Genomic DNA, 9,848 nt, shown 5'->3' with positions numbered 1-9,848 from the left:
ACGCGGGCACTCGCGCGGGGCGCGGTCCTCGAGCGAAAAGGCCCCGGGTTCCAGGTGGCGCGGATCCGGCCCGGGCGGTCGCCCCCGTCCCCTCTGGGCTCGGGCGGGTGCTGGAAAACGGGGACGGAGAAACTTAGCGACCTGCGGGCAGAGTTCGCTTAGCGCCAGGGTGCGGGGTGCCCGCCTTCCTCCCCGGGCGCCGGAATCCCCGTCGGCGACCGGGACGGGATGCTCTTATTTATTTCTCTCTCTCAGATTTTCAAAAACTGTCCCCATCTTAAGGGGAAGTCGAAAGTGAAGGGAGAGGGAGGTGCTCAATAAGAAACGTTGACTAGCGTGTAATTTCCGGAGCACACTGCCGGAGATACTGGCATCTCTTTCCAAAAGTCACTTTGATTCAACTTCTATGAGTTTCTCGCAAATGGCAACATTTCGATGGTGATGGACGAGAGGAAACGGGCAGCAGTCCGGCTGATTTGATCTCCAGTGGGGTGGATTCAGTGAGCCCCAAGAAGCGGGTCTGAGTTTTCAATCCAGGTTTGATATTATTTTCCAATATTTCTGCCCACCCACACCCCCGCCCCAAGTACCTTGCTTCTTCGGGATGAAGCTCTTATGGAAGACGGATTTTGTTTCAGTTTCCTTAGTCAAATTGAGTTCTTTCTCCTGGTTTTCTGTGTTTCTGAGAGGAAGAGCTGTACATGCAAATATGTGACAGTGAAGGGTGTATCACCTCTAGCTGGAAGTCAGTGTGCATAAAATTTTATTCGCATATATGAAGTAAAAAACTTCAGTAATGCTCTTCAACAGTGCTCTAAAGAGTTAACACCTGTGACTTTTAACACAAAGGCCAAAAAAATAAAAAAAAGGAAGCAAGTTACCTTGAGTGAATATTTTGATGTATAACTTGCTCTCCCCCACAGTGCGAAATATCTCCAGGCTTTAATACTGGCATAAATTCTGACTGTGCATGAGTTGGTTCATTTTCTTGGTTTAGCGGGAGAGAAGACACTAACCACAAGAGGAATCACTTTAAATCTTAAGTGCTACAGATTGTAAATTTCAGGCATCAGTTACTTGTCTGTCTCCGGTGGCATTTTGGCAGTAATCATTGTTTAAAAAGTAACTGTCAAGTGGTGAAATGATGTTCTTTTTGAGTTACTTATTATTTGGCCTTATCATGATAACACTGATTTGGAAACAGTATCTAGTGACTTGAAGTAATCTTAACTGTTGTTTATGGGAAAGTATCTCTGCCCCCTGTAACTTAAGTTTTCAGGAGTCAGTGTATCCTTCAGTCACAGATGGAGTCCTAACTTAAGTTTTCAGGAGTCAGTGTATCCTTCAGTCATAGATGGAGTCCTGACCAAACACTTATTAAGTTTGTTTTGTATTTTGTTGGGCAGTGTTAGACATTTTCTGAATCAATCAGACCAAGAAAGATGGAAGGACTTTAGTTTGAGGTATACCTGAAACTAAACATTCCCGAACATTCTTGTCTCAGGTGGTGGTACTTAAGCCTTTTTGAACTTCATGAGGCTGACCAGGCAGATTTTTTAACTTAACTGGCAATTGCATTGACACAGATCTTTTGTGTTGAACATGTAAGAATTATTTTAACCAACTTTTCTTCATCTCATATATAGTGAGAGAACATCTTTTAATAAATCTTACAAGTGGTCTTCTTTAATACAATTTATTGTAAATTAACATATTCACGAGTGCTAAAGTCAAAGACACTCAAGCTCTAGTCCATACATTTCTTCCTTTCCAAAATCTCTATGAACAGAAAGAAGTTGTAGATTTTAAACTCTAACAAAACTGACGTGGACTTTGAACATATATGGCTTTAGGTTTGGGGCTTTACTTGAGTTATTAGGTTGGTTTTTTTGAGAGTATGAGAGTCTAGTTAAGAAAGTTTCTTCCAGTATTTATTTAATATTAGCCTCTGAAACTCTAAAAGATGATGAGAGAGCTAGCTATGTGGTCTCTACCCTGATCCTGTAAAATAGGGATTTCTGTGTTTTGCTTTCAGAGCAAGGATTATCCTGGGGTCTGTGACTCTCAAGGGGTCATGGATGGGGTTGAAGATATTCCTGAACCCCCTAGACTTGTGACCTAAACTTTGTGTGTGTGTGTATTTTTCTGAGGAGGGGGCTAGAGTTGTTTTATAAGAGAGATCTTGAGCCCCCTAATTATAGATATTTTTTTTATTAAATAAAGTGGGAGTTAGAACAAAAGAGAAAAAATAAAAACGTAGATCTTTCTGCTTAATACTTGCCTTTTAAGCTGTCTTTAACCTAGTCATGTGGTCTTAGAGGTACAAAAGCTCTGCCATTTTGTTCCCACAGCAAAGTGTTGTCTGTCAATTGATAAACCATGCACCGCAGAAAGGGCTTGACAGTGCTAGTCCTGGGTGCGTTGTGGCTGTTTTTCAATTATGTTTAAACGTTTAGACCGAATAGATGAATGGTGGATAAGCAGAGGCTTGAGCTCGACAACCAGCTCCTGGGGAGAGTGGTTCATTCAGCCCCACTCTCTTACTGCTCTCAAGCAAAGATTTTGGAAGAAATGAATTGTATTTTTTCTTTAAACATTGATGGAAGAGAGTATTATGGGGGCGGGTGAATAAAATGCTCAATGACATAAAAAGGAACTTGCTTCCACTGTTCTGTGGTCTTTCCCTTTTCCTCTCATTTAGTCCTGGTGAGCATTTTTGTCCTGTGCTTTCAAGTTGGAGAGTGGTTGGAAACACAGGCTTTAGAGTGGAATCTGGATTTTTTTTTTTCCTTTTTTAAAAAAATTTTATTTTATTTTTAAACTTTACAATATTGTATTAGTTTTGCCAAATATCGAAATGAATCCTCCACAGGTATACATGTGTTCCCCATCCTGAACCCTGCTCTCTCCTCCCTCCCCATATATGGAACCTGGATTTGATTCCCATTTCCTGAGCCAACCAGCCTCTCTGAGTCTAGAGAAGATGACCATTCAGTGCGATAATAAAAGCAAAAGGCTTTGCTCAGTCCTAGGCTCCTAGTAAGTGCTCAAAGGTGGTAGCCATTTTGAGGATGGTTTTCTTCTCATCTGTAAGAGATAGCTAATACGTTTGTTCAAAGAGAAAATCTTTAATCATATTCATTCCCACATAAACCTGGGACCATCCTACTTTCTGGCTTTCAACCAGAAAGCCTTGCACATCTTTCTGGTTCCCGTGGGCAGTTACTTCTGCATCCATAGGACCTATTAGACCTGTCTGCTGTTCTTAACAATGGGGTTGCATTGTCTGTTAGGCTGGCAGGTTATGTCTAAATCCTGGGTATGTCACAGCCAAACTAATAGGCATGCACCAATATTTAAAGCTGTGAACCATTCAAAAGCGACTGGACTTTATGGCCTAGCACAGAGATCAACAAACTTTCTGTAAAGGATGAGACAGAAGATGTTGCTGGCCACCCGGGTGCCTGTCACACCTACCACCTCCATCAGTTCATGGAGAAAGCAGCCATAGAAAAAAAGGAGTGGGCATGACTGTGTTCTGGTAAAACTTTGTGGACTCTGATGTTTGAATTTCGTATAATTTTTACATGCCATGAAATATTTTTAAAATTTTTCAACCGCTTAAATATGTTGTGTACTGGCAGTGCCTCATGGCATGTTCAGGCAGAGGCTGGATTTGACCTGTACAAGGGCCACAGTCTCCTGACCCCTTGCCTAGAAGAATGTTAGACCTGTAAGTCCTGTAGTTCTGTGGCGTCACCAAGCAGCCCTCCCCCCTGCCATTTACTTTCTCAAGAATTTAGTACTTTTGACATGGAGGCTTTATCTCCTGCCCCCATTGGCCTCATTAGCAAAAGACTCCGGTAGGTTGGTTGGTTGGTGTTAGTTACCATGTGTGGCCTTCCCTCCTTAGCACACACCTTGTATTCATCAGTAAATTATTTATTGCTAAAAATGTTCTCACGTTGCCCAGTAGAAATTGATGGTTGAGCCCTGTCTTGTGTGATGGTTTTGATGGGAATCAGTGCTTCTGGAGCTGTCTTAAGCCTCAAGTTCCTGTCACCCTCTCTGTGCCCTGGTTGTTGTTTAGTCGCCAAGTTTTGTCTGACTCTTTGCCACCCCATGAACTGCAGCATGCCAGGTTTCCCTGTCGCTCGCCATCTCCTGGAATTGGCTCAACCTCATGTCTTTTGAGTCTGTGACACTATCCAACCATTTCTTCCTCTGTCACCCACTTTCCCTGCCCTCTATCTTTCCCCAGTATCAGGGTCTTTTCCAATGAGTCGGCTTTCTCCGGAAAAGAGCAGACTGTGCCCTGGAGGGGAAGTAATTGATACGAGGCCCTCAGGCTGCTTAGGTGACACCCTTACCTGTAGGCGGCCTGCCCCACCCTCCTCTGCATGATGTCTGGTTAAATCAAGCACACAAAGATTCCTCTTGTGTTCTAGCCCCTGGAGATAGCTCCAGGATTGGTGTGTTCTGCGCGTTTAGATGCATATGTCTGTGTGTAATTTCATCTGGCTGGCCCTGAAGCTCCGAGAGTTGCTTCTTCTAGTTTTTGCCTTTTCTCTCTCTTGACCCTTTTCCCTGGGCCTTTGTATAGGATGCAGAATTGGTGAATTGGTGGCTGCTGTAATTATTAGTATTATTATTTTTGCTTCTCTTCCTGCCTTTTTTAGGATTCTCTACTAATTGCTTCTTTTACAGCAAATACGTTATTTTCAGAGTTTAACTTTTCAAAACAACACTATACTGAAAATAAAACACACATATTGGTTATTTTAGTGTTTTCCCCCTCCAGATGTAAACCTAATGCAATTTGATCAGAGGCATGAATTGACATTTTAGACATTTAGAGATAAATTGCAGTTTTAAAGTTTCTTGGCCATTCAACCTGAATATTAGAATTTTTACATTATTATTCTTAACATTTAAGGGTTTCCTTCTTTAAAAAAAAAAAAAAAGGTTAATTTGGTACGTATTTTCTGGATGACACTTGGGGCAGTGTGAATCCAGAGTCATGGAATGGGAAGCTGAAGTGTAGGGATTTATCTTAAAACAAAGGTGCATAGACACTTTTGTAATAGCAAAACATAGAAAGCGATCTGAATGCCTATTAATAAAGGCTTGATTAAGTCAGTTAGAGCCTACCCATACAGTAAAATACTGAGCAGTCTTTAAACAGGATGTGCGGGTTGATATTTATTGACGTGGGAATGATGTTTAAGAAAACAGAGAATAGCGTGAAAATATGTGTAATGTGTAATTTTTAAGGTGGACAAAAGCCCTGTGTATAGAAATCTAAAAGGATCTGGAAACACCAAATACTAATAGGAGTTGATTATCTCTAGGGAGTAATAATTGTGATGATCTCTTTCCTTTATGTTTTGTCTTTTTTTTTTTTTTTTCTGGCTACCATGTGCTGCTTTTATAATTAGGAAAAAATGATAACATTATTATTAAAGAATAAACATGCAGATTAAAAACATCTCGTACTTGTGGCTGATTAAGGCCTCACTCCCCAAGATGACCTGTTGTATTAAATGAGAAGTGAAATAGGCTTTCTCATATGTCGTTAAAAATGTTTTCTATATTAGTAATAAGCAAGAATATTTTCCAGACTTTTCCAATAGGAAAGAAAAAAAATTCTGTACAGGACTAAATAAATATCAATTTCGTAAGTAAGCAGTGTATGGAGGGAATATAGGCTGGTGGTTACAAGCATGAGCCTCAGTGCTTAGTGTGTTGCCTTTGTCCAGTTAGACCTCAGTCTCCTCATCTGTAAACTGTGCTAATACTTTGATAAGCTGTTGTGAAGGTTAAAAGAGGTAAGTGCTTAGCAGAGTGCCAGATACCTGGCAGTAACTGAGGAGGAAGAAGTGGTGGGAGGTGTAACAATCACAGGATGATAGTGATAATAGTGCTGCTGATAAGGACAGTATTAGCTGCTAGTGTTTCCCCCTTCTGAATATAGGTTTGCATGAGGGCAGAGCCTTGTTTGCCACATTCAGCAGCCTAAACCCTCTAACCAGACCAGGTGCCTTGACCAAGACAGGTATGTGGTCTAGTTTCACCCATTCATGCTCCCTCTACCCTCGTATCACTATCAAAAAAGGAAGGGAAAAAAAAAGAGTGCTCAGAGGCTCACGGGCATAGAGTCGGTACTGTTTAAATATCAGTAGTTGTTGAACAGAAGGTGACCTAAAGCAAGCATTTTCTCTAGATAGTGTGTGGTAAACTTTTAAAGAAAGGTTTTGAAGTATGTGTGTGATGAAGGTACCTTTCAAGTATGTGGAAGGCAGATCCAGGCACTAACACTGGTAAAGGGAGAATACGTCTTGAGTTCTCTAGTTTTGAACGTAGCTGTTTTGCTTCATCTTTCTTCTCTTAGTCACCTTCAGTTGCTGTGTCCTTGTGGTGTAGCTATGATAATTTGAGAAAATTTTCGCTTTATTTTCACTGGAGTCAGCTTGGCCATGGGTACATTCTGCCTCCTGCCTGAACCTCTGTGTTCCGGCTGAGGTGCATTTCATTGTTTCTGTGTAATCAGAAACACGGACCTGACTGCAAAATATGTAAGAAGTGTAAAACCACATCTAGCTGTGACGCAGTTATTTGGAAACACTGGAGCGTTGAGTTCCTTCCTAGGAAACTTTAAGCTGTGCGTGGAATAAAAGAATGTAGACATACTATGATTTATCTATTGGTGAGTAATGACAACCTACTCCAAAACTTGGTGGCTTAAAACAGTGATCATTGTTTTGCTCACAGTTAGGGCAGGGCTTCTTCCACAGGTCTTGCCTGGCCTGAGGTCAGATCCTGAAAGTTAAAGCAAGTTAATCTCTATATGGTGCTGCTAAATTCTGCATGAATTTTGTATTCTACTCCATGATTATGCCTTTGTTTTACCATAACATTAATAGTCTAAATTACTTGCCAGTCAAATTTTCTCTTCCAAATCTTTAAGAAAATTGATTCTTCTCAACTCAGAATAATAACTAATCAGCTTAAAATCCTTGGCTGTAAGCAACAGAAACTAAATCTGGCCACTTTAAGAAAAAAAGGAGGTTGCTGGAGGATGCGGTGTAGCTCCCAGCATTGACAGTAGAGCTGAAGAACCAGGCCTTAGAATGGATCAGATCCAGGGCAGCCTCCGGGAGTTAGGTAGCAGAAGGACTCAGTGGAGAATGTCCTCAGGGTGCCAGGCTTCATAACTTCTCCAGTTGTTTTTAACCCGTCTCCCTACTGTATTGCTCAGGCTCAGACTGGGTGCTGGCGGGTGCCTTGGTTCCTGCCTCACCAAGAAAGTGCCTGTTGGGCCAGTTGTCATTGGGGACTGGATCCAGGGCTGGGAAAAGCACAAAAGATGTCCACAGTCCAAACATTTGTGGGTCTCTCTGGGGGTTACTTTGTGCATTATCTATCACATTTCATATGTGCAACACTTCTCTCCCTCCCAACCCCATATGCCTCTTAAACCTCAGTTTGAGACCCAGTCTTGTGGCTGCACACCACCAGTTTCTGCTTCAGCTAATCAGCACTTACCTCTCTCTATAAGTGCAGCAGTAAATGTATCTATCCATTTCTTATGTGGTGATCTTCTATAAAACATACATTTCACTTGTGTTTTAGAAGGAAAGCACATGGACTGTCACTGAACCGTTCTTTGGTAACAGAGTCCCTGTTAAGAACGTTTTTACCCAGCGCACAGCGATCCCTTTAGGACACAGTGAGATATGTACTGTTATTCGCCTCTGCACTAAATGTTTCACACTGCCCTGTGTTTGTTTCTCTTCTTGAAGTGTCTAGCTGCTTTTACTGCATCCTTGCTAATACCTTAAACATTTTAGACCTTCCAGATAAGTTGAAGGCTCACCCTACAGTTATATAGCCTTTAGAATATGAGTTAAATCATGCTTCAATCAGTAAAATGTGCAATACAAGGTGATTTTATTCAGAGCATTTTCACATATTTTCCTGTTTTGTACTGTAATATTTTGAAAGCAGAGAAGAGCATATGTCCCCCAATTTTTTATGAGAGTATGGTTTAGAAAAGGTATACAGTTACCCCTGCTGTATATGACAGTTTGGGCAAGAGGACCCCTGTATGCTTTGACTACTTTGCCTTTGTGGAGGGTGGTGCTAGAATGGTGGTTTACCAACTGCAGCAGCCCTTTTTCTGGTTCTCCAAGGTCCCAGGCTGACCTGGAGACGGTGAACCTATGAGTGCCCACCGTTTTACTGTGGGGACACTGGTGTGTGGTGAAGGTACCTAATAGTCACCTTGCTCCCTTGCGGCTGTTTTTGTTTACTCTTGCTTTGGAGTCCCAGCATCTTTTTATTTCCCCATAGATAACCAGTCGAGGAGCCGATTTACCCCAGCTCTTCTTCCCATGATTAGCTGGTTTTGAAGTACCTCTTGGAGCCCTTGAGTCTGGCCTTTTTTACTTCCTCAGGGTGTAATTACCACCTTTGGTGTAGTCACTTGTCCTCCTCCCAACCCCTGGACTCTTTTAAGTGATCTGCTGTGTTTTCTGCTATTCAGGTCCAGCACTACGTGAAATTTTGAGAGGAGCCCTTGACCCTTTCATTTAATTAAGGTCTCCAGACTGTGTTCTGTTAACAGTCCGGCTGTATGTTAGGCCCTTTCCCCTCAGTATTAAAGTTTCATTGTCATCTGAACCATTAACATGATCATAATGGCAATATGGTGGTTTTTGTTTGGCCGGATCTTGTAAACTGATAAATCACAAGACTCTTCGTGGCTTTAGAATCTCATTTTAGCATTTAACACTAGTTTTTAAATTGTCTCTCTTTTTCCAATTTGTTCAGATACTGATTTCTACAACTTCTAAACATACTCTGTTAGCGCTAGTCAAAAATGTAATTTGTCTCATGGTTTCATTTTTGCAAACATTTTGAACCTTTAGAATCCTTGAACTTAATTGTAAAGAGTGCTAGCAGAGTAATGCATTGAAAAAATGTATATTTTTTCATTTCTTTGTATTTTATTCTCTTAAAAAAAAAGTTTTAATATACTGAACACAAAAGGAGATTAAATATCCCCTCTTAGCTACTCTTAGTTGCTCTAAGAGGAAATATTTAAAACTCTATTCTCTCCTCCCTCCACTCCTCATCCTGTTGATTATTGTTGTCCTGGTAGTTATAACTATAAATCATTTGGAAATTGAAGTTAGAAGAGAGACCATTTACCATAACATCAGGACAGTTTAAAAGGAATCACTTGTTCAAATTTACTAGCTTCCTGAAGCTAGTAAAGATGTTTATGGTTTCTAAGATTCCTTGTTAATTTCAACCCTACAAGACACTGAATAACACATGTTTAGCCATTATAGATCATGAGAAAGGTAGCTCCCCGAAAAGCTAGTACATACTCTAGGTTTCTGTTTACAACGTAAGTGCCACTGAATTGAAAAATCAGTTGTCACAGTGAACAGCAGTCATGATGCAGTAGCAGGCAGGTTTCTGAGTGTGTCTGTTGCTTTAGCTAACTGCCAGCAATGATCAGCTTTCTTTTCCAGAGCTCTGGTGTCAAGTATTAATCAGCTGTAGACTGGAAAGTTTTTATTGGCTAGCATTTGTGGTGGAAGAAACACCAGTCTGTTTTTTATCTGTAGTCTCTTAGCCATATCATTGCATATGATATCGTCTGTATGGTATTCTTAAAAAAGAAACAGTTCCATTTTTCATCTGTATTAGGAGCACCACAGAGTATGAAAATAGTGAATTTTGAACTTGAAGAATCTAAATTATCTCAGGTTGTGATGCGTCCCAGAAAAAAATTTGCATGTTAAACGCAATTTCACGTGCTGGTGTTTATGTTGTGA

The 9,848-nt window shown here is 40.9% G+C and overlaps 1 protein-coding gene across 3 annotated transcripts in view; it reads right to left on the bottom strand.

Moving 5' to 3' along the window:
• THOC7 (THO complex 7 homolog (Drosophila)) overlaps positions 1-684 on the bottom strand; it is a 20,055-nt gene extending 19,371 nt beyond the window's left edge. Inside the window, exon 1 of one of the 3 annotated variants that reach the window (XM_010851532.1) lies at positions 591-684. The gene's annotated coding sequence lies outside the window, so the exon portion shown is untranslated. Of the gene's footprint in view, positions 1-141; positions 230-590 lie in introns of those variants that run through there. The other 2 variants (XM_010851531.1, XM_010851533.1) reach the window with 2 other exon arrangements.
• Positions 685-9,848: the final 9,164 nt, after the last annotated feature.

This window comes from Bison bison, unplaced genomic scaffold, assembly GCF_000754665.1.
Source record: "Bison bison bison isolate TAMUID 2011002044 unplaced genomic scaffold, Bison_UMD1.0 scf7180017864304, whole genome shotgun sequence".
Taxonomy (NCBI): domain Eukaryota; kingdom Metazoa; phylum Chordata; class Mammalia; order Artiodactyla; family Bovidae; genus Bison; species Bison bison.
The sequence above is the reverse complement of the archived record's forward strand: the minus strand, read 5'-3'. Positions and strand labels throughout refer to the sequence as shown.